At 42.7% G+C, this 24,655-nt stretch overlaps 1 long non-coding RNA gene across 4 annotated transcripts in view; it reads left to right on the top strand.

The window, feature by feature from the left end:
* LOC149128082 (uncharacterized) overlaps positions 1 to 24,655 on the top strand; it is an 89,253-nt gene that overhangs the window by 6,709 nt on the left and 57,889 nt on the right. The window contains exons 1-3 of one of the 4 annotated variants that reach the window (XR_016230331.1): positions 10,905 to 11,100; positions 13,049 to 13,163; positions 18,088 to 18,763. This is a non-coding gene — a long non-coding RNA (uncharacterized LOC149128082). Of the gene's footprint in view, positions 1 to 10,904; positions 11,101 to 12,876; positions 13,164 to 18,087; positions 18,764 to 24,655 lie in introns of those variants that run through there. The other 3 variants (XR_016230330.1, XR_016230328.1, XR_016230329.1) reach the window with 3 other exon arrangements.

Below are 24,655 nucleotides of genomic sequence, written 5' to 3'. Positions count from 1 at the left end.
AGGAGGTGGATTGAGGCCTGGAGATAGAGATCATGCTATAAAGATTCCTATGGTCCTGCAACCCCAGAACAGCCTACCTCTGCCCGTCATCTCCTCCTTCATGGAATGCCAGAAGGGTGTAGAGTGCCCAGAAACAAAGGTGTAGTTCAACTTCTCATTTTTGTGTGAGGCTGGACCTCTGCAGTCACCAGCTATTGTTTAAAGGAGGAGGTGCATTTTTGGCTCCAAGACATTTGAACATGGTGTGTCTGGTGGGTGTCTGGGGTGAAGTGTGGGAAGGGGTGGAAAGGAAAACTGATGATGGAGCTAAAGTGATACCAATGCTCAGAGACCCTAGGCAGTTAATACCTGGGTACCTTGGGTAGGTTACCCTCATCTCTCTCACTCAACAGGATGGCTATGAATAAAAACCTTTAAAATAATGTTTTAAATAAAATAAATTTTATAAGAAAAACTGAAAATGTTTCAGTAGGTTGAAACAAAGTCTGTCATATATTCTTTTATTTATATTATTATGACCACAGAAAACAAGTTTAAGGAAAATAGCGAAGACATAAAATTTTCATTTGTAAACTAGACAATAAAGAAGTTCTTGGTGATATCTGACTGAGTTGCAGAAGGCATGTGGGACAGGGAGTTTTATCATAGGTGATACTATATACTAGCCAGGTTTTAAAACATCTGATTGGCTCAGTCATACCATACCATGGTTATATTTCACTTGGGTGATATTGGTCACACAACCAACACATTCCTTTTGGCAAATAACTTTCTTTTTTGCTCTAGTGATATACTCTTTTTTTAAAAAAAGATTTATTAATTTATTTGAAAGGCAGAGTTACAGAAAAAGAGAGAGAGCGAAAGAGAGAGAGAGAGAGAGAGAGTCTTCCATCTGCTGGTTCACTCCCCAAATGGCTGCAATGGCTGGAAATGGACCCATCTGAAGCCAGGAGCCAGGAGCCAGGAACTTCTTCCAGGTCTCCTACATGGGTGCAGGGGCCCAAGCTCGTGAGCCATCTTCCACTGCTTTCCCAGGCCATCAGTGAGCTGGATTGCAAGTAGAGCATCTGGGATGCAAACTGGCACCCACATGGAATGCCGGCTCCTCAGATGAAAGTGTAAACTACTACGCCACAGCACTGGCCCCGTAGTGATAGACCCTTGCAGTTTCACTTCCCATGGTTTCAGTTACCCATGGTCAATGGTGACCTGAAAATATTAAATGAAAAATTTCAGAAATAAACAACTCATAAGTTTGAAATTACACTTAGCTCTGAGAAGAATGATAGTCTATTGCTGTCTTGCCCAGAACATTACACTCGTTTTGGCCAGCATATTCACACTGTATATGCTACCCACCAATTAGTCACTTAGTAGGTATCTCAGTTATCAGATAGACTGTTGAGGTATTTCAGTGTTTGTATATAGGGTTGAAGAACCTTAAAAATCAAACCAAGATGGAGTGACTTAAGCTAACACTATTAAAAACAAGAAGTCACCTTTGCCCCAAATAAAATTAAAGTTTAAAAATTATAGCCCTAAACTTTTTCCCCCAAAGCTAAAAGTAGGTGCAGCTATAAAAATAAGGGATCCTATGCTTAGCTAGCTGCGACACTTTGCCTGGCTGTGCTAAGACCTAACCCAGTTTGTATGCCTCCTAATACTCAAATAACGGTATGGGAAGTGGGACGCTGCTCTCCCTCCAGGGGAACGAAGGGAGCAAGACGTCGTCCCCCTCAGGGTGAACAAGATGACGCTGACAGGGAAAGGAACTGCTAAAGAATTAAACAACAAAATGGCGACGAGGTGCATGCCTCCCATGTGATCCCGTAGCTGATTGGATAGAAGACGCATGCCTTTCACATGATCAGCTCACGGATTGGACTGCTGTGTGCATGGATACTATAGTGCTTTTGATTGGTCGCTGCGGGTATATAAACAGTGTGGCTTTGTGCTGGGGGCGCTCTCTGGACTCCCGAGTTCAGGAGGCCCGTCTGCGCAGATGCCGAATAAATCCTCTTGCTTTTGCATCAGCTGGTCTGGACTCTGAGTCTTTGGGGTGTGCCTCTCGACGTGTTAGCATCCTCACTCAGAGGGTCTAACAGGGTTCAGTACTATGTTGTTTCAGGCATCCCCTGGAGGTCTTGGAACATCTTTCTCCCAGGCAAAGGGATGCATGGTTACTGTACTTTACCCGGAAGCCTCGTGGATGTTAATATATGTTTTCTTTTTATTTTTTTTCTTTAAAATATTTATTTATTTTACTTGAGAGAGAGATACTGACAGAGACAGAAGGAGAGAGAGAGAGAATTCCATCCCATCTGCAGATTCACTCCAAATGCCTGCAATGCCTGGGGCAGCATTAGGCTGAAGCCAGGAGCTGGGATCTCAATCCAAGTCTCTGACATGGGAGGCAGAGGTGTAACTACTTGCTGCCTCCGAGGGTGCACATCTGTAGGGAGCTAGAACTGGAAGTGGAAACAGGACTCAAACCCAGGCACTGCCATGCGGGAGGCAGACATCCCAAGTGGTGTCTTCATTGCTGTGCCAAACACCCACCCCTGGATGTTTTCTAAACAGGAAAGATGGGTGGAGACAAGGACCTGGCTTAGTTCTTTCCTGCATACTGTATTATATCACTGTAGACTTGTCATTAGCAACACTCCTGAACTACTCCATCAGCTCTGAACCCAAAATGTTTTTGTGTGCAGTTTATACTTACTTTATTCCAAAATTAGTCTTAATTTCTTCTTTGTCTTATTAAGGAATTAAATTAAATGTGTGAAAATTAGGAGGCTAGGCTGGCGCTGCGGCTCACTAGGCTAATCCTCTGCCTAGCGGCGCCGGCACACCGGGTTCTAGTCTCGGTCGGGGTGCCGGATTCTGTCCCGGTTGCCCCTCTTCCAGGCCAGCTCTCTGCTGTGGCCAGGGAGTGCAGTGGAGGATGGCCCAGGTGCTTGGGCCCTGCACCCCATGGGAGACCAGGAAAAGCACCTGGCTCCTGGCTCCTGCCATCGGATCAGCGCGGTGCGCCGGCCGCAGCGCGCCGGCCGCGGCGGCCATTGGAGGGTGAACCAACGGCAAAGGAAGACCTTTCTCTCTGTCTCTCTCTCTCACTGTCCAAAAAAAAAAAAAAAAAAAAAGAAAATTAGGAGGCTGTTGTCTAGCATGAATTGAAACCTTGGCAGTTGTATACAAAGTCTAACCTGGGAATGGTTGAGGTCAAGAATCAGACTATGCAATGCCTGGTACTATAAACTTTAGTGAATAAAAAAGATAGATAATTGGGAAATAATTTTCATCTCTTCCTTTCACCTGAAAAGTAGTTAATAAAAAGGTAATGTGGTTAGCACCAAAAAGGCAATGAAATATTTTAAAATATAGCAACAAAAAGATATAGTTTTTTTAAAATTTCAAATGTTGTCATTAACAAAACACAAGTGTTGTGATTCAAATTGTATATTTCCAACCTGACCCCTGTTTTCCCAGAAGAGCAAACCTGAGTTAGAAGTGAGGGAAGTGGCAGAACAAGAGCCAGAGAGGGATGGAACGACCAACAGGGACACAAGAAACTCAACACTGATCTTTGTTCTTTCGATGAGGACTGTAGTGTTTCTGAGGACGTCATTACAGCCATGGAGGCATGGGTTCATCTGATCTGCTATTCAGCTGTGAGGCTCCCAGCAAAGAAAGAACATTTTGTTTGTGGGGTTCAGCTGATAACTGGGGAGCTTTCTTTAAAAAAACATTTATTTTTATTTTATTTGAATGGCAGAAAGAGACAGATAGAGAGGTCTCCCACTCACGGATTCATTCCCCAAATGCCTGTACCAGCCAGGGCTGGGCCAGGTAGAAGCTGGGAGCTGGGAACTCAATCTAAGTTTCCCATGTGGGTGGCAGGGAAACTGCTGCCTCCCATGGTGCCCATTAGCAGAAAGATGGATTCGCAAGTGGAGTCAAGACTCAAACCAAGGCATTCTGATATGGGATGTGGGTGTCGGCAGCGGCATCTTCTCTGTCATCCCAAATGCCTGCACTGACCAAGGAGTTGTCTAAAGTAAGGATGATGTGAGAACCTTTCTCTCCACGTGTTATGTGAGATATTTGGGTTGTGTAGGACTCTGAGGCAATGAATCATGTTTGCTTTTAAATAATGACACAGCTTTTCAAAAAATGACACAAAGTATACATTCAAATTAGTATTATTCTTCCAGGAGTCTTCTTATTGGGACACATATACTTATCCCAATAAAGACATCATTGTTCAAAGCATTCTGGAACTCTGTTTTAGAGTTGCCTTCAGTACCAAGATTATGGTCTGTGAACCACTTAGGACTAAATACTTAGTGGTTTAATTTTTAGTCATATCACAGAAGGGTAATTACTTGTTTTTCTCCCCCTCTAGACTTAAGTACAAATAACTTGTGATATTTTAAAAGATGCAATATATTCATTTACTTAATAATGTATTGATTCATTTATGTGATAAATATTCATTGAGTGCCTCTATGTGCCAGGTTCTGTGTTAGAAGTCGAGAATTTGGTGATGCACAAGATAGAAACAGATCCTGTTCCATTGGAGTTGATGGTATAAAAAGAAAGGTCAAACCAACTCCCAAAATGAGATGCTGACAAACAAATTAATGAAATACTTGAGAGTTGGGGTAAGTGGTATGAAAGGAGCAGATCAGGGACTTTGCTAGAGAAATAACAAGAAGAAACAAAAAGGAATCACTTTGTATGATGGGAAAGGTGACATTTAAGCACAAATTCAGCCTTAAGAGAGATACATTTGCCACTGCTGGGAGTATTCAAATGAATTAGTTTTAATTTTGAGGGGATATTTTTTAAAAAAAGTTTTTTATTTTCATTTTACTTGAAATGCCCACAACAGCCAAGACTGGCACAGCCCAAAACCAGGGGCTTGGAACTCTATTCAGGTCTCCTCTGTGGGTGGCAGGGGCCAAAGTACTTGAGCCATCACCTACATCCTCCCAAGATATGCATTAACAGGAAGCTGAGCTGGAAGCTGAGTTGCCAGGGCACAAACCAGATACGGCCATTCCCCAGTCTCTTTGGCTTCCTGTCTGTCTAGCTGATTTGTCCTGGCGTTGTACTGTCATCCACCATGAAGTGCATTCAACAGGGCCCTCACAAGGGCTAGTGCCATGCTGCCTGAAGTTTCAGCCTCCAAAATAGTGAGCTCAATGAATCTTTCCTTCCCCAGCCCCAGGCATTTTGTTTCAGTTACAAAGATGGACTAACACAGGTATCTTTTTCCCTTCGTAATTAAGAAGTATTCACTGCGATGATATTTTGAGGCCATGTGAATTTCCTATTATATAACAATATATTTTGCTGCCAAAGGACAGTGTCCAAGTTCATGGCTAGTGAGTTACAGCACTGAGTCTCACAGGAAGTGATGTCTCCAACTCTTAATCCTGTGTCTTTCCATGCCACACGTTTTTCTCCCATTCATTAGCAAGTGGACATTTCAGGAGGGGTTTGAAGATTTCAGGGCACTAAGAAAATCTAGGTGCTATTTAGACCATTACAGTTTATTAAATGCATCGAATGTAAAAACTTTATTAGAAACTCCTATTTTATAGGAAATACTTAGATTTCCCTTGATGTGGCTAAGGGAAAGATGGTAATCCTGCTATATAAGTAAATTATTGCTATTGTCATTCAAAAGAAGCAAACAAATGTTGTAGCTAAGTTTCCTGCCCCCAAATATTCTTAAACAAGTTTAGTTCCTGTTTCCTTTGCTCTCTGTCACTTTGAAAGCCAGTATAGATTTGTTGGACAGAGACACTGGTTGGGTATGAGTCACACTACCTTTACTTAGAATCCATATCTAAAACTCTAGATTTGGTGGATTAATGTGCGACTTCAGTTTTTAAAACTGTACTGTGGTAGCTTTTATATGAACCCAATTCCTGTTACTGAGTCTTTCAAAACATTAGGAGCTGTCCCAAAGACTTCCTGAGGCAGTGTAGTCCATGGGGTAATTGTACTGGGATAATAGGGTAGAAACATTTCATAATTTAATGAGTTTGTGGATTTCTTATTCCCAGAATTTAAAAAGAGCCTCTATGAATTTCAGATTCAGTAATTATCAAACTGAACAGAATTTGGCTCTATTTAACCAACTGGCACACTCTCTGTAGATAACAACATGATTTGATATTTATAAAGAGCTTATTCTCCTCACCCCCCCCACCCTCAGACACCAGGAATTCATTAAATATAAAACCTTATATAATTCTGTAAAGAACTTCACTTCTCTGGAGCTTTTCATAGCCTCTAAATTACATATTAAATAACAGATAGCCTTTCTTTGGTACAGGCCTTCAGCTTCCCCTGAAATGGAGTGGCTAGTCATAGCCCAGCATACAAACCGGCTACAGTTTGGTGGAATTTAATGATAATGATAAGAATAATAAAATGCAAAGCCCTTATGGTGTTAGAGTGATAGACAACTGAATTCTGGGACAGGAGAGAGAGTGAAATTGAGTCCATCATTGGTCTAGGGCCTCATAGGTTCCTTCTGGTGTTGGTACACACATTTGGGTTGATTTGGATTAGAAACACAAAAGCATAATCTTTGCATTTAATTACAAAGTTGTCTTTTTTCCCTAGTATTACTCTTGGCAAATGTTCAAAGAAACGTAGAGCTGCACAGTAGAATAGCACATATTTGTGTCCTGGATTTTTTTTTTTTTTTTTTTGACAGGCAGAGTGGATAGTGAAAGAGAGAGACAGAGAGAAAGGTCTTCTTTTGCTGTTGGTTCACCCTCCAATGGCCGCCATGGCCGGCGTGCTGCGGCCGGCGCACCGTGCTGATCCGATGGCAGGAGCCAGGTGCTTCTCCTGGTCTCCCATGGGGTGCAGGGCCCAAGTACTTGGGCCATCCTCCACTGCCTTCCTGGGCCACAGCAGAGGGCTGGCCTGGAAGAGGGGCAACCAGGACAGAATCCGGTGCCCTGACCGGGACTAGAACCCGGTGTGCGGGCGCCGCAAGGTGGAGGATTAGCCTAGTGAGCCGCGGCGCCGGCCAATGTCCTGGATACTTTATATGAAAATCATTTCACCCTCACCATACAATCCTAAAAGAAGTATTATTGTTTTCTCTCTTTGAAATATGAAGAAACTGGGGCCCAGAGAGATTGAGCAACATTGTGTAGAATAAGCTGACGGCAAACCCAAATAAACAGCATGACTTCAGGGTCTGAGATCAAAAAGACAAGCAACATCACCCTACCAAAGCTGCTGCCTCTCCACTGATGGGTAGAGAGGTTTTCAGGGCTTTTCATAGCAGGGTCCTAAGTGCTTCACTTGAGTGTAGATCACTTCCTATGCAAACTCTTTTTTTTTTTTTTTTTTAAGATTTATTTATTTATTTGAAAGTCAGAGTTACACAGAGAGAGCAGAAGGAGAGTGAGAGAAGTCTTCCATCTGATGGTTCACTCCCCAGTTGACCTCAACGGCTGGAGCTGCGCTGATCCAAAGCCAGGAGCCAGGAGTTTTTTCTGGGTCTCCCATGTGGGTGCAGGGGCCCAAGGACTTGGGCCATCTTCTGCTGCTTTCCCAGGCCATAGCAGAGAGCTGTATCGGAAGTGGAGCAGCCGGGTCTCGAACCGACGCCTGTATGGGATGCCAGGGTGTTAACCCGCTGCGCCACAGCGTCAGCCCCCCTATTCAAACTCTTAAAATTTTTTTTATTTATCTATTTGTCTGAGAGACAGAGATAGAAAGTTCCCATCCGCAGGTTCACTCCGCAAATGCCTGCTGGGCCAAGCTGAAGTCACAAGCCTGGAACTCAAGCTAGATCTCTCACATGGCTGGCAGGAGAGCCCAATCACTCATGTGTCCCATTACCTGTTGCTTCCAGGGTCTTCATTAGCAGGAAGCTGAAGTCAGGATCTGGGTTTCAAATCCAAGCATTCAGGTATGGGATGCAGGCATCTTAAACACCAGGCTGTATGCTCTTTCCCACAGCAATCTTTTGAGTGCTGGAGACCCACTAAACGGGAAAGTGACTGGTGTAAGGTACTCTCTGGGCTACCTGGGGATCTGAACACAAAGTGAAGCGGCTCTTACCTTCAATCCTGGGAGAGCACCAATGGCTAATGCTCTTCTTAACATCACTTCATGAAAGACAATGGCTTTCTTCCCAGTCTGAGTGCTCTTCTGATGCTTGGCTCCCTTGGGGCCAGCTTTCCTGGCAAAGAAAATGAAACCAGGATAATAACCATCATAGGCATTATACAATTGCTTCTTATCCGAAATCATACTCTAACCCTCCTTTACTGCTTTCATAAACCATGGCAGACTGATAGAATTATCTATTTTATGACTCATGGATACATTTTACTTTTCCATGCTGATCCTTGTTACTTTCAGGGAGAAGGTCAGAGGATGAAGTAAGATTCACTCTGTAGTGCTAAGTGAGATCTTATTTTACCCTAATATGTGAACTGTGGGCCTAAAAATAATACATGCAGCTTAGCCTTACATATTAAAATACTTTTAAGAGTTATCAGAGTACTGGTTTGAGTTCTGGATACTCTGCTTCTGACCCGGCTTCCAGCTAATGTGCCTGGGAAAGCAGCGGAAGATGGCTGAAGTCCTTGGGCCCCTGCCATCTGTGTGAAAGACCAGGATGGAGTCCCTGGCTCCTGGCTTTAGCCTGTCCTTAGCCCTGGCTGTTGTAGACAATTGGGTATGGAAGAGCTCTCTCCCTTTCTCTCTCTTTCTCTCTCTCTCTCTTTCTCACTGTTGCTCCCCATCTCTATCACTCTGCCTTTCAAGTAAATAAATACATAAATCTGGGAAAAAAAACCCACACAATCCAGTGCTAAAATTAATTCATCTAGCAGTTATTGAATTCCTTCTAGCTATAAAGCACTTCAAAAGATGCTAAAGATACTAAAACATCATCCTTGCCCTCAAGACACTAATACTCGTTTGTAATATTTTATGATTATTTGTCTGCAGCTGCCTGGGACAGTACTGACTTATACCTATTTTCTCAATGTAATTATAAATAGCACTCCCTTTCACTCTCAAAATATGTTTGTGTGATAAATTATATATACCCTAGTAATAATATTTCCCACTAATGATGTTTTTGAAATACTTGTAATTCTTGGATATAAATAAAAAGTACACACAGCAAAGGTCCAAAAAAATGTACTGACACCCTGTCTTCATTCTGCAATTGCTATTTCTGTCACTGACAGTTTAAGTAAGTTCATGGGGAAAGTCTGACATTTGATTTTACATTTTTTGTAAAAAAAAAAAAATGCAACTACTCTTTCATCTCCATAGGGAGGATGAAATAGGTTGGCTGTACAATTTAAAAAGATGAGGGAATACTGCAGGAAATAGGGATCACATAGAATGTGTCATCTTCCCAACTTAAATTTTGGTGGGAACCAAAGGTGAAGAAGACAGGGAGGCCCTTAGGAGCCAGAGAAGGGTCAAGGAGAATAGTCATAGCAATGACCTTTGATGTCAAGAGCCTTTGTGCTTAGGATTCAAGGTGGCACCCACTTTTCTGTCTAGGACCCCACCATCTCCTCTCCATTTCTAAAGGTGCTGGACTCATTGCTTTTTCAGGTTGCCAGTGACGTACTTTTGTGAAACGTTGGTGCCTGTGTAACTTCTAATTACAAATCATTTTGTGTGCTGTTATCTGAACACATATATGTATCATATTTTGATTTTGAAGACAAGCTATTTTTAGTTTCCTTTTGGGTATGTTTGGAGAAACTCCTAACTGTTGCTATGCTACTATGGAAACGGTATCCACGTATACTGATATGTTTACAATTGTTTAAACCTCTATAAACTTTCTAGGGCAAAGGCAAACAGCTTACTTCTATCAAAGTTGCTCCATGCTTTCTTTTTTTATTAGTTTATTTATTACTCTCAGATCCATGCTGGAATTTGTTTCATCTGTGCCTGCATAAAAACCTTTTTTTTTTTTTTTTGCTGAATGCATCATCATTTAATTGATTTCACATTCATATTGCTGAGAGCAGATGAAAATTTTTTTCCTGAAATCAGAAATAGTCCTTAGTCTTGTTAGGAAATGAGTATCTCTTAGGTTCCCAAATGAAAAAAATAGAAATGATTTGTCCTAAGGGTATGTTGACCATCTTTCTAGAATTTTCAAGTGTAGGAAATTGCTAGTAGTTTAAATGTAACTACTGTGATTATTATTTGTGTATGCAAAATGAATTTCAGGACTATTCTAATTATTAGCACACATGCAAACCCAGAAAGGAGTGTTCTGGCTTTCTACAAGCATACTAAGAAAACTAGGTGACTGAGAAGCTTAAGAGTTTTTGGAGAAAGAATCTTAACAAAGCCACAGGAACCAAAGTAAGAACCATGTTTTTTTTGAAGACAGCAGAAAAGCTGTTTTGCCAAGAACTGTTTTGTAGGAGTCAAAAAATATTTGAAAGTCCAATGTCAATGTGAATCATATCCAAATAGATTCTTACTCCACAAAAGGGCACCTAACTCTAGGAAACCATCACCTCTTATAGGATTTTAGACACAAAGTCCTGTCTCCTTTAAAACCTCTACTGTTTCAAAATTTGGTAGCTATTTTGGGTAAGTACAAGGTAAAGGAAATTTAAGCTGTCATGAAGGAGTCAACTTCCTTCTCTCTTCTACTAAAATCTCATGTTTGTCATCTTCCTGAAATGCTCATTTGAAGTCACACATAAAATAAGTAAACACTAAACAGAAGTTTTGCAGAAGGGAATGATCCATGGAGAACTGCTTGCAGCCATGACCAGGGTCCTGGGGCTTGCCTGCATTTGGAGATCCAGCATTCACAGGGCCAGGCCCTCCTCCTGGGCCCTCTCCAGCTTTCTCTGTTTCAACTCATCTGTGGATGTTCCATTCTTAAGCCCTTTACAGAACAAAGTTTATGAGGTCCCCTCCCCCGCTTCCTTGTGGGAAGGATTCTTTCCTGCCTCTGGGAGCTTAGCAGCAGCTAAGATATGTGACCCCAAGGTCACATTTAGATTAGAACCCAGCAAAACCTGACAGACCGGCTTGCTGGAGCACGACCGACCGACCGTGAGAGAAACTCCCTGGGCGGGCGACGACTGGGCTGGCTTTTCCACCGCAAGGGTGGGGGTGGGGTGTCCCAGGAGGTCGGAACAGGAAGTGCATCTGGCTTAGCAGCCGCTCACGTCAAAAGGCTAAGAGTTGAGGCATTCATTCCCCGGGGCTGGGGCCTGGGCAGAGTGCGTGGCAAGTGGTTTCCTTCCGGGTTACCCGTAGAATCAGGAAGGAAAGGGGGCCGGTGGGCAGGAGCAACAGGCTGGCCTTTCTCAGAGAGTTCCCCAGGCAGCCACTAATTGGCTCGCTCCGTTGCGCTCTCTCCTCAGAAGCAGTTTCCGTTTCCGTTCTGTTGCCTCAGAGGGGATTTCCCAAGGCAGCCTTCTCTCAGCCTTGCGGAGGGGCCGCTTCTGAGGGCCGGCGGGGGACTTTCCCCCTTTTGAACAAACTGTTGCCTGGAGCGATTTACAAGCCGGTCTTCTGGGGATTTTCTCACCGACTTCCTGTTTCCTGAGAGTCGCTGGCTCTCTGGGAACTGAAGCGCCCTCAAGAGAAGGGACACACAGCCTGCGGGAGAAAGGGAAGAGTGTGTGTTTGGCACGTGATGCTGTCTTTCCTTCCTCTGGGTCTGTGCTGCGGTGATGCTGGGTGTGAGGACCAGGCCGAGGGACCCTGCTGAGGGCTTCAGACCCTCTCCACTCAACGGGCCACAGGAACCTGGGCAGTTTGGCACAGTCACAAATCACACAAATGATTGGTTTCTTACACTAGCTCTCCTGGATTTGGGCTAGATAGAAACTCCCGTGTTAAACCATCAGAGTTCCTGGCTCCCTGGCTGTCTACAGGCAGCCTTTTGGGGAGTGAATCAATGAATGGGCAATCCCTCTCTCTCTCTCTGTCTCTTCCACTCTGTCATTCTGCCTTTCAGAGATGTAAAGAAATAACATAATAAAAGAGAAGTTACAAAGTTAAAAAAAAATCATTTCCCCTTTTACTTAGTGAAAATGCACTACCATTTGCTGAGTGCTTCCTGAGTGTCGGACATGGTGCTAGGGGCATTGCATACACATCTCATTTGATCCTGGCAACAGCCTGGGGGAGCAGGCCTTAGCGAGACCATTTTAACTGATGAGCAAACTGAGCCCAGAGGCTTTCAGAGGTTAGCTGAAAGCCCTCTTTTTTTTTTTCCCTGTGTACCATCAGAGATTCAATTCTGTGGGATCCCAAAGTCTACCCTCATATTTCTTTGTATCAAACTTGCATTTTGTTCATGGGTCTTTTAGGTATAATTAAGCACAAAGTAGTGGGAAGGATCTAAGAAGGAACAGACAACAAAATCCAAGAGTGAAAATGTTTTAGGGAGCAGTATCAATGGTCCTTAGCTTAGCTCTGTGCACCTGCCAGGCCCTTTTGCTGTATATTCACCCTTTTTAGCATCACCTGGAAAGAGTGGCTGATGAGGGGCCGGGTGGCAAGAGAAGTCTCAATCAAACCAATTCATACATTCTTTCTCTTAGAGAACTCTTCTATAATCACGGCAGCCACCCTGCTACTTCCTATCCTGGCTTTGTACGTTTTATCAGAGTTCTTAGAAATAATTCCCTTTGCAGACAGGTCTCAAATTTCTTTGGCCTGCTCTGAGGAGGTGTACTTACTGGGAAAGTAATATCCTAGACCGCCCTGCCTTTTTGACCCTTGAATGCTCTTATGCCAAATTAGTATCTGTACGTGCGTGGGTACATGTGTGTTCTTGTGGTTTGAGCTTCTTAGAGAAATAGATTAGTAGCCACAGCTGACCTTGCAAAGTTCTCCAAGTATTTTCAGTTCCCGCAGACAAGCGAGCAGCCTGCATGAGGGCGTTGGAGGCAGCCCTGGGACTGAGCTCTGGCAGGAAGGGAGCCACGGCAGTGGCATTGTCACCCCCTTGCCCACTGCACGCCTTACCATAGCTCTTCCTCTTCAGGGTATGTCTAGCAGGGCTCCTGGCCATGTCCTTCTCTTCATCAGAAGAGTGCAGAGGGTTTGCCTGATACCAAATCATTGATCTGCATTAACTCACTTGATCTCCACCCATGAAGGTAAGCAAAATGACTTCCATTTGTTTTTCCAATGAGGAATTCAAAGCCACAGAGGCTTAATAATTGGCCAGACTCCCCTAGCTAGTAAGTCATTGGGCTGAAATTCAAATATTTGTCTGTCTGATTACTACATGTGGCTTTATTGGGGGTAAGGGGCTTGGGGAGAGTCAACTTTATTCTTCAGTCATTAGGAAAACCAGTCATAGCCTGGAAGAGGTAAACATACAGGCTATTCAAGGTTATTCCAAGTGATCAGGCAGTGGAAAGAGAGTAAGATCCTAATCAGCAGGATACCCATGCTGGGGAAGGAGAGGGCCTGGGCTAGAGGCCCTGGCATTTAGTAAAGGAGGGCTCCATAGTGCTGGGGGCGTGCCTTGGCTTCCTTGTCTTCACTGTTACCAGAGCATCTTCTCAGTGGGGCCCGAGGGCGCAGTAAGCAGTGCTGAGTTTAGGCTTTCATCCCATTCTGTTGAGAACAAAACAGGTCCTCTCAAGCCCTGTCCTTCTTCTAACTAAGCAGCCAACACTCCATGTTTTAGTGTTCTTTCCCACTTGCCGGGACACATTATCATCAAAATCTCCCTTCTCTCAAGGGCACAGGGTCACTGCCCTTCCCACCAATAGCAATAGCAAGGGAAGGCAGTGTCAGGGGCCGTCATTGTAGGCAGTGAGAGGGGAAGCTCTGTGTGATGGGGGTCCCTCATGAATGACCTGGGGGTCAGGCTGAAAGATGTGATGTGCAAGAACCTCAAAGAAAGCATAGTTGTGTCTTGGTGGCAAGACAGGAATAGGTATCAGGAGCTTCTCGAAGTTCTAACCCTGACCACTTCTCCCAGCTCCACATCTTGAATCAGTTTCAAGTCCTTGAATATTAAAACCATACCAAAAGAAAATATCCTCCAGATATTTTTTCTCTTCAAACTAGAAATGATCTCATAGCTGTTGCTTTATGGCCTATGGAAAGTGGTGTGGTGGCATTCCTGGGATTTGGGAGGTTTTCAACAAACAGAATTGACTCTCTTTAAAAAAATAAATAAAAGATTTTTTTTATTTGAAAGGCAAGTTACAGAGAGATAGAGTGATCTTCCATCTCCTGGTTCATTCCCAAATGGCCACAATGGCCAGAGTTGGGCCAGGCTGAAGGTCAGGAGCTTCATCCAGGTCTACCACATGGGTGGCAGGGGTCTAAGCACTTGGGCCATCTTCTGCTGCTTTCCTGGGTGCATTAACAGGGAGCTGGATTGGTAATGGAGTAGATGGGACTTGAACTGGAGCCCAAATGGAATGCTTATGCTGCAGGAGGCATCACAGCACTGGCCCCAGAATTAACTTTCTTAAACTCCACCAGCCCACAGGCAGATCAGGGGACCTGCTAGCCCTGTTGTTACCTGTGTATCAAGAACAACTGGTACATCAGAGAGCTTTGGTTTGTTATGACAAGGAGATCCATTCTGTTAGACATAAGTTCTCACTGTGTGGTATCTGAGCTTTGGACAAATTTTTTGCTACCTCTGGTACAAAATTTAGCATAACTTTGATTTGTTTCTATGGATTAAAATGCCAAAGGGACCTAAGTGCCCAGTGGCAGATTAATCTGTTAATTGAACTTAATACAACTTTTGATTTTATCATCCCTTCATTTTATTTAAAATGCAAAACATCCATTCTTTTAAAAGACAGAACATCCCAGTCTCTCTCTTTTATTTAAGATTTATTTATTTATCTGAAAGTCAGAGTTACACAGAGAGAGGAGAGGCAGAGAGAGAGAGAGAGGGGTCTTCCATCTGATGGTTCACTTCCCAACTGGCCACAATGGCTGGAGCTGCACTGATCCGAAGCCAGGAGCCTAGAGCCTCCTCCTGATCTACCACGCGGGTGCAGGGGCCCAAGGACCTGGGCCATCTTCTACTTTCCCAGGCACCTGGGCCATCTTCCACTGCTTTCCTGGCCACAGCAGAGAGCTGGATTGGAAGTGGAGCAGCCAGGTCTCGAACTTCAGGCCAGGGCATTAACCCACTGCGCCACAGCGCTGGCCTCAACATCCCAGTCTTTAAAACAGATTCCTGCTCCTACCCTTGATGGACAGAGGCCAAATTTCTGATAGCCCTTCATCTTTTTGATTGTGGAAGGGGTGTGGGTTACAAACTCATCCACACACTTGCTCCTTCAAATCTTTGACTTTGTTATTGTAAGTGCTTGGTCCTGGAAGCTCTGCAACTTGTGGCTCACCAGGGCCTGAGCATGCATCAGTCCATGCACCACTTCTGCTGCATGGAGGCCTGGTTGCCCCATTGTAGTTGGTGCTGTGTGGGAGCCTGAGACCCTGTATCTTCCTGTTGTTTTCTCTTTCTGGACCTTTCTTCATGAGGGCTGTGCTATGCCAGGCTCTCCAGTGCCCAGGCCTAGGAGGACAAATCTACTTCCTGGGTTACCACAGTCATTGCCATTCCTGGAGCTACTGCTCTTAGTCATTCTGGTGGAATACAACTGGGCAGGTGCAAGCACAGGAATGAGATTTCCTCACAGTGTTTACACTTATGCATAATTACAAGGAGTCTTTTAAAAGTTCATGGAAAATGAACATTATGAAAAAATTAAACATAGATTTCAAAAAGTTTTTGCATTAAAAATAAGCATTTTTAAATTCCATCCTGAAATTTTGTAGTTAGTAGTTTTTACAGATGCCATTATCAATAAATTGTTGTATATTAAATATGATTTCAACATTTATTCTTACAAATCTATGTAACTAGATGAGGAATGATCTGCATCAGTGAAAGGATGTCAGATGAAACACCGTGTTACTTAGAGATGATCCTTATCTATGATGTAGATGCAGTACTTAATATTATCTTTCTGAGGTATTTTCAAAAGTATTTAAAATGATTTTAAAGTGTGGGTTTCAGTGGTAATCATTGTGCCCATTGGTAATGATGTCCTAGACTGGAGTGTTTGGGTTCGAGTCTTGGCTCTGCTCCTAATTCTAACTTCCTGCTAATGTGCACGCTCAGAGGCAGCCGATGGCAACTCAAGCGTTTGGGTTCCTGCCACCATGTGGGAGAAGTTGATTGAGTTCCAGACAAGCATAGGAAAGAGAAACCCAAAACATGTCAATTTGAAAAGGCCTCTTTTGCATAAAGGATCTTTATAATAGAGATGATTTTATAATCTTGGAAATGACCCATTCAGAAACTTGTATTCATAGTTTGTTAAATAATTCCATAGTACATAATTAATTTTACATTGATTACATAGTATTTACTAGACATTTATTAGATGTGCTTGCCTGCTTAGAAAAAAACAGGGCACCTATTTGGCAATTAATTTTTTGCATTAACACATGAAGAAAACATTGAAGAAAAATGGTATCTACAGCTCTAGTTTGTGCATTAAAATCATTTTTGTGCAAAGAAAATGTTACCTTAATTTGCCTTTTTTTAAGGAAAAAAATTTTAAATGATTATCTTTATTTGTTAGCATTCATTTCTCTCTACTTATTAACTCTTGAACCCTCTCCAAACGAATGTTTCTCTCATGAACATCTCTCAAGGGAGATGGTCTTTAAAAAAACAAAAACAAAAACTAAAGAGCATTTATCTATTTTTCAGTAAGATTTTATCTTGAGTACATAACTAAAGTGAGCCCCATCTTGAAGGGGTAGTAGAGTGGATGTTATAAAGCACACGTGAACAGTTTGAAGGATTTGAACCAACATTAACTGACAAAGAATGACTTCCATGTAAATTTTCATAAAAATGTTTAAGTTAAAATGAAAAGAGAAGAGGGGTCACAGGGGTTTAAGATGGAACATTATCCTCACACTTCACCTAATATAATTAATCTTAGGTAGAGTAACAAAATGGAAACAGGATTACTATAAGACTCCCACTGCAGCACACACCTGTACACACCTGTCTTCCAAGTCAGGCTCCCACCCCCTTGATGCTTCCAGCTCGGTTATTTTCCAGCTTCTTGGGCTTGCAAACCAAGGAGCACACAGTTCTTCTCTTTAATCCAACCTTTGCTGTAAGGCTGGTATCTCATAAACAAGACAGCTGAGATCTGGTAGATCGTCGATAAAATCAAGTGGACTGATGTTGCATGTAGTAGAGGGCCTCTTGGTAGGTTATACCAGCAAAATGGTGTGAGACATGGTGCCAAACTCTTCTCCCTTTTGCAGCCGCTGCTGCCACCACTGCCACACGGGAACTTAGCCAAACGTAGCATTCTGGTCTTTTCAGAGCATGCATAGATATATATATATGCATATATATATATATATATTACTTATTTGACAGGCAGAGTTAGACAGTGAGAGAGAGACAAAAAGAAAGGTCTTCCTTCTGTTGGTTCACCCCGAAATGGCTGCCACGGCCGGCGCTGTGCTGATCCAAAGCCAGGAGCCAGGTGCTTCCTCCTGGTTTCCCATGTGGGTGCAGGGGCCCAAGCACTTGGGCCATACTCCGCTGCCTTCCTGAGCCACAGCAGAGATCAGACTGGAAGAGGAGCATCCGGGACTAGAACCCGGCACCTATATGGGATTGCCAGTGCCGCAGGCAGAGGATTAGCCAAGTGAGCCATGGTGCCGGCCCCTCAGAGCCTGTATTTCAAAGATCTATATTTTCCCGAGTCCATCTGTTAGTTCTGAGGCTGCATCTTAGGGGTGTGTCAGCAGCATTGCGTACCGCTGATTACTCCCTTTCTTCTGAAACAGTTTTAACTTGCACACTCCTTATCTTCTCTGGGCCTTCCTTCTCAGACTTCTTTGCTGGTTTCTCCTCTCTTCTCTGATCTCATAACCACAGAGGACCCTAGGGCTTGGTCCTCAGGCCACTTTTATTTCTTCCTCACTCTCTAGGTGACCTCATGCTATTTCATGGCCTTAAACGTCATTGATAGCTATCAACTGTGTTTGTTTCTCCAGCTCAGACGCCTCTCCTGAATGACAGACCTCTGTCCAAGGCCTACCTGACACATCAGACTTGACAAGCTCACCCCTGGACTCCTGTTCTTCCTTTCAAAGCCTGTTCCAACCACAATTCACATGGCCTCAGTTGGAGGTGACTCTACCTAGAAACCTTCATGTTTTCTCCACCCTCCTGCTTCTGTTTTCTCACATCTAAATATCGCTGAGTCCTCCTTCGACAGGTAACCTGAATCCACTCCCTTCTCACCGCCTCTGCTGCTACCACTGTTCAGAGCCACCATCTCTCTTGGATTGTTGGGATAACTTCTACCTTTCTCTCTTTCCAGTGTAGTCTCAAGAACTCAGTCAGGGTAGAGGTGGGAGAAAGGGATATTTGGCATAATGGTTAAGATACTGTTTGGGATGCCCATATCCCAGATATGAGTGCCTGGGTCTGAGTCCTGGCCCTGCTTCTGATTCCAGCTTCCTGCTAATGTGTACCCTGGGAGGCAACGGGGCATGGCTCAAGGAGCTGAGTCTGCCACCCACATGGGAGACCTTGGCACTTGGCTTCAGCCTGGTCCAGGCCTGGGTGTTGCAGGTCTGTTGGGGTAATGAACCAGTGATTTGAAAATCTGTTTTTCTCTGTCTCTCTGCCTCTGAAATAAATTTTAAAAATTAATTAAAAACAAAACATACATATCTGAACTTGTCTTCTCTCTGTACACTCAACACTCCTCACTCCTTGCTCCTTACCCTGGTGTAATACTTTCTTTTCCCACAGCATTTATCTCAGCTAATATACAGTGAAATTACTTAGCAGGATTTATAGTTTAATTTTTCTGTCTTCTGCCTAGACTGTAACCTCCATAATGACAGGAATCTTGGATTTGTTCACTAATATGTTCTAAGCACCAGGTCATTCCCTGCACATGATAGGAAATCAATAAATATATTTGAATTATGAAAATTCAAAACTTCAGATACAGGAATGAAAGATATGAGAAGAGTCCATAAAAATCATATCTTTCAAATAAATAAATAGCAATCATATTTGTGTTGATTGAATGATTTTAAAAGAGACTTTATTTCTTACTTTCTGATGATAGAAGTCAGCATACGACTTTGTGAATTCACATACCAAAAGCACCCACAGAAGTTTGTTCACTTCAACTATTGCTTTTGTAAAGCTCAATAAGCATCTCTTCTCTCCCTCCCTTCTTTTTTTGTAAGCTTCCTTTTCAATGCTCAGATTACCTGAGTATTTCTGCTCTGGAGGCATCAGAAAGGCATTTGGCTGAAGGATAGAATGGATCAGGTTTCATGGTCAAAACAACTCCTCAATATTCATCCTATGCTACCTTTGAAGGATAATACTCATAACCCCCATCTCGATAGCGCTTGAAATAATCACAGCTCTGTTCAGGGGCCTTGAATTCATGTGACCTGTTTTTTCAGCTGCCAGTGGCCGGGATTTTGGCAGCAAGGTAGTTTGTGGGTGAAACTGTTGACTACTGCTGGTCCAGGTCTGAGGATTGCTATACCTGTTAGGTCTCCTTTTTGGGACCATTTAAGAAGTCCTTTTCTCAGTAATGTGAGGTTGGCTACATGTCCCAGTGATTCAAAATGGCTGAGACTTGAGTGCTGGCTGGTAAGCCTAACCATGACAATATGGGTGTGCAGCAGGTGACAACATAGCATGTCCAGAGGTTACAAAGTGTCATTCGCCTCACTGTCCCTCTCTTTGGAAGACCCTAAAACAGGATGAGCTCCTTTATTCTCCAGTTTCCATTCATGCTCATTTCTCTCCTCCCAAAAGCCATTAGTGGATTTGCAACAGTAAACATGTTATGCATATGATAGATGGCTCTGTTTTATGAGTAAATATTGATTTGTGTTTTTCAAAAGCAACTGCTTATCATTTAAAGTAGAAGTTCTACTGTTTAAAGTAACTTTATTTGAAGAGATAGAAAGTTATCATTAATTCATTAATTAATATTTAACACTAGGACTTTAAATTACTATTGTATTTTTAAATTAAAAACGTCAGAGAGGAATATGAAAATACTATAGGAAGGTTGGGACATTTAAAGTAATTACCAGTAACTCCATCTGATACAATCATTTGTACATACTTCCTGTCCATCATTCCTGATGTACATGTTGATCAGTCCTGGAACTGGAAGTAATACCACTATCACTGGATGCTAAGTACTTTGACAAGGGGAGCATTGCTCATCATTCTATATATACCCATAGTGTAGCAGAGCCCAGTAAATAGGTGCTTGGAAAATTATTGCATAAAGAATAAATTAATAAATGGATTTTCTGGGGATCTAGAAGTTAACTACAACCACTGCTGGACTGATTGTTTTGTTGGCTCACAGAGTGAGAGGCCAAAGTCTCAACAGCCAGCAAAGATCAGCAGTTGTGTGACTTCCTCTTTGCCCAGACCTCTAGGGAGAGCACAGAAGGGAAGAAGACCTGGTTATTCTTATGACTTGCTTGGAAACACCCACACTGATTCCTTTTACTTCTCTGTTCTTTGTGTGCAGATTAGCTGGGCCTGAGACACAGACTGAACGCTGATCAATGAGTTGCTGGTCCTAAAATAAAATCTCAAATCAAGATTGGCGTTTGATGTAAAAGCCTGAGAGATACAGGTTTATTGCTCATTTAGATTACAAATGTCATCAAAAATAGAAACCAAAAAGGTTAGGTAATTTTTAAATTAAACACTCTTTCTTAGAATAATTACCATGTTACAGCATCTGTGTACTTTGGTAGAATTTGAATAACACTTTATTGCTCAGAATAATGTTCTATTCTTGTCACCAAATAATACTTGACGCATTTGCTCTTACCCTCCCTAACTGCAGGAAGGGTGTTGCCTTGAATGCCTGGCACACCCTTGGCTTTGAGGCTTAGTTTTGCTGGAACTTTTCAGGTACCAAAAGAAAAACCCCGTCTGTACTCCTCATTCATTTCTAGGCATGAGGCCTGAACTTTATTCTATTTTCTAACTCTAAATTGACTAAGTCAGGGTTATGGCAGTCACCAGTCAGGACAAACTGCAGCAGCATGGAGAATATATGATCAGAATCTTCTTTCCTTAGGAAGCTAGCTATAAGGGTGGCCCGTCAATCCTAAGTTATAGGGCAAGTTACGAACCCTTTGATGGAGTCTCAAAAACTGTCATTTCAGTGGGCAGAACTGGAACTCTTTTTTCTTAGTTGAGCAAATACACCTGGTCATTTTGGATATTTCCATTTTGATAGCTTAGGCAGTGGGAGTGGGTTTGTGGGCTTAAATAATAGCTTTTCAGCATTTCATATTTCTAAGACAGTTTGAATTTAAGGAATGCTAATCTGTCTCCTTTTATACCACAACACCTACAGAATTTTTCTTTGAAATGACATGAACCGGTTGTCACAGTCTGGGAGATAGTTCCTCACTAGCATTGCCTTCATTTGAAATCCATACATGACAGAAGTAAACAATGGCTGGGTTTTGTGTATACTTTGTTATTTTAATGCACTTAAATTTCAATTATGGAGATTCAAGACATGATTTGTATTATTAACCTCCTCTTTTTATTCCTAAATGATGACTACTTTTTGCCTTTCTGAGTTTAAAAAAAAACTTTTAAGCTGTGGTCATTGTGCAGTGCAGTATATTGTGTATTTCAAAACTGCTAAAAGAATAGATAGTTAACATCTTCACCCCCATAAAAATGATGTTAGTGAGGTGATGGATATGTTAATTAGCTTGATTGGTTTTTTCTACAATGCATACATAGATCATAACATCACATTGTAACCCAAAAATATAGACAATTATTATTTTTTAGTTAAAATACTAAAGAAGGCAACTCTTTCAGCATAAGGGTCCTGGGTATTATAAAAATGATCAATAGGCAGAGAATGCTGCTATTAGGCCCTTAGGATATGTTCTCTCTCTCTCTCTTTTTTTAATGTAGGAATAGAGTCCCTGACTTTTTTTTTTTTTTTTTTTTTTTTTTTTTTTTTTGACAGGCAGAGTGGACAGTGAGAGAGAGAGACAGAGAGAAAGGTCTTCCTTTTGCCGTTGGTTCACCCTCCAATGGCCGCCGCGGCTGGCGCGCTGCGGCCGGCGTGCCGCACTGATCCGATGGCAGGAGCCAGGAGCCAGGTGCTTTTCCTGGTCTCCCATGGGGTGCAGGGCCCAAGCACCTGGGCCATCCTCCACTGCACTCCCTGGCCACAGCAGAGAGCTGGCCTGGAAGAGGGGCAACCGGGACAGAATCCGGCGCCCCTACCGGGACTAGAACCTGGTGTGCCGGCGCCGCTAGGCGGAGGATTAGCCTAGTGAGCCGCGGCGCCGGCCGAGTCCCTGACTTTTAAGTTGGGCATGTAGCTGTCCAGCCAAAAAAAAGGGCTATTTTCTTTTTTAAGATTGATTTATTTTGAAAGAGTTACAGAGAGAGAGGGAGTAAGAGAAAGGTGGGAGATCTTCCATCCACTGGTTCATTCCCCAGATGGACACTATGGCCAGAGCAGGGCCAAGCCAAAGCCAGGAGCCAGGGGCTTCATCCAGGTCTCCCATGTGGGTGACAGGGGCCCAAACACTTGGGCTATCTTCTGCTGCTTTTCCCAGACCATTAGCAGGCAGCTGGATCAGAAGTGGAGCAGCAGGGACATGAACCAACATCCATATGGGATTTTGATGTTGCAGGCTGCAGCTTTACCTGCTTTGCTATAATGCTACCCTCGCTCCCCCCCACCCAATTTTCTAGTTTCCTTTGCAAAAGACCAAGTGGAAATGTTATATGGGATCTTCCTTAAGTGACAGTTGGTGTGTGCCTCTCACCTTCGCCTATGATTGTGGGCACACCACAAGATCCACTTGCCATCTTAGACCATGAGAAGTAGGGCACCACTGCAGAAAAGTGGGCAGAAATGTCAAACCAACTGGTCTTTGTTTACAGCTTCATATGAAAGTTAAACTGTCTTGGTTAGATGATTTTCCTTGTGCATCTGTGTTTCTCAAAAGGAAAAAGAATCATCATGCAATCATCTATAATGGAAGCTACTGAACTATTTAATCAGACATAAAACAAACATACTATAACAGACATCTATTGGCTTATCTACCCGATACCCTTTTCCAGAATTGATCTGTTCCCTACTACTACCCACATGGTTATAATGGGAGTTTCCAAACTCTATGCTGTTGACCCTACTTTTGTTGAAGGATGATCCTAACCCCAAGTAGGTCAATCAAAATCTTTTCTTAAGAACTTGAAAATAAGATGGAACAAAAACAGTGATCAATCTCTTAGTGCTGCAAGACTATAAAAGTAGAAGTCTGAACTGCTGTAAACTGTTTTCTACCATGTGTTGGGAGAAATAGAAAAAACCAGTAGTGATGAGAAATAACAATGAATCAGAGTGGAAGAGAGCAGCAGAGATCTGGAGATGGAGGGAGAAAATACGCCTGGGTTCTCCAGAGTCTGGGACTGTTGCTCACTTACCATCCACTCTCCATTTCTCAATGCTGATGCTGTTTTGGAACCACCATTCCCCCAAGGGGTTGGCAAAGTGGTCTAGGACACTATGTGCGTGGTGAGCTTCTGGCAACTATATGGATCCAGTGATGGGCATGTGTCCCAAAACACCCCAATCCAATTGAAGGTTTGTAGAAATATTCCACACTTAAGGGAGAAATTAATATTTTTCGGCTGGACATGAGCAAGGAAGTGCATAATCTTGATTACCGTGGTCAGTTCTCTTAACTCCACAAAAGTAGATCATTATGGGATAAGGGTGACACTGAAGATGGCAGCAAGAAGAATTATAAAAATCTTAGTACTTTGATAGCATTATTTAGCCCACTGTGGTACTGAATAAAATATATTAGATATTGTATTATCCAATGAACTATTATAGATGCCAAGATCTTAAAGAGCCAGATGGTAAATATTTTAAGATTGCAGGCTGTAAGGTCTTTGATTCAAATAGTTAAGTCTGCTGTTGTACTTCTGAAGCAGCCCTTGACAATATACAGATGAATGGAAGTGAATATGTCCCAGTGAAACAGGTGGCCAACCTAAATGCTATCATTTGCCAATCCCTGTTGTAAGACATTTTGAATAAGAGTTTTCTGTTACTTGTCACCAAAACTACTATATATAATACACACAGATTCTCATCCATTTTGGGGGCCAGCTGCATCTTGTCCTTGGAGTCTACAAAGGACTCCAGTGTCCAGACCTGATGGCCAAAATATTTAGCGAAGTGTATAGCATGAACACCCACTAACCATGATCACATGGGCTATGCACGTTGGGGTGAACTGGCTGAATATCTCTGTGTTATCCCTCCGACAAATCCTTTTTGTTACTTAAACTAGCTAGAGTTTATTTCTGTTATTTGTAAACAGAAGCATCCTCAGAATTCTTGTTAGGCTTTCTTTTTTTGATGTTGCTTTAAATGTTTTACTCACTTCTTGGTTAAACACTGGTCAGCTTTTTGTATCTTATATTCTTTTTGGTTCCCCCTTTCTTTAGTTTGATATTTCAGTGCCAGGATTGTCAAACTTATTTTAA

Source organism: Oryctolagus cuniculus, chromosome 2 (genome assembly GCF_051225735.1).
Source record: "Oryctolagus cuniculus isolate XC-2025 breed Fujian yellow rabbit chromosome 2, ASM5122573v1, whole genome shotgun sequence".
Taxonomy (NCBI): domain Eukaryota; kingdom Metazoa; phylum Chordata; class Mammalia; order Lagomorpha; family Leporidae; genus Oryctolagus; species Oryctolagus cuniculus.
This window is presented reverse-complemented; position numbering and strand designations above follow the sequence as displayed.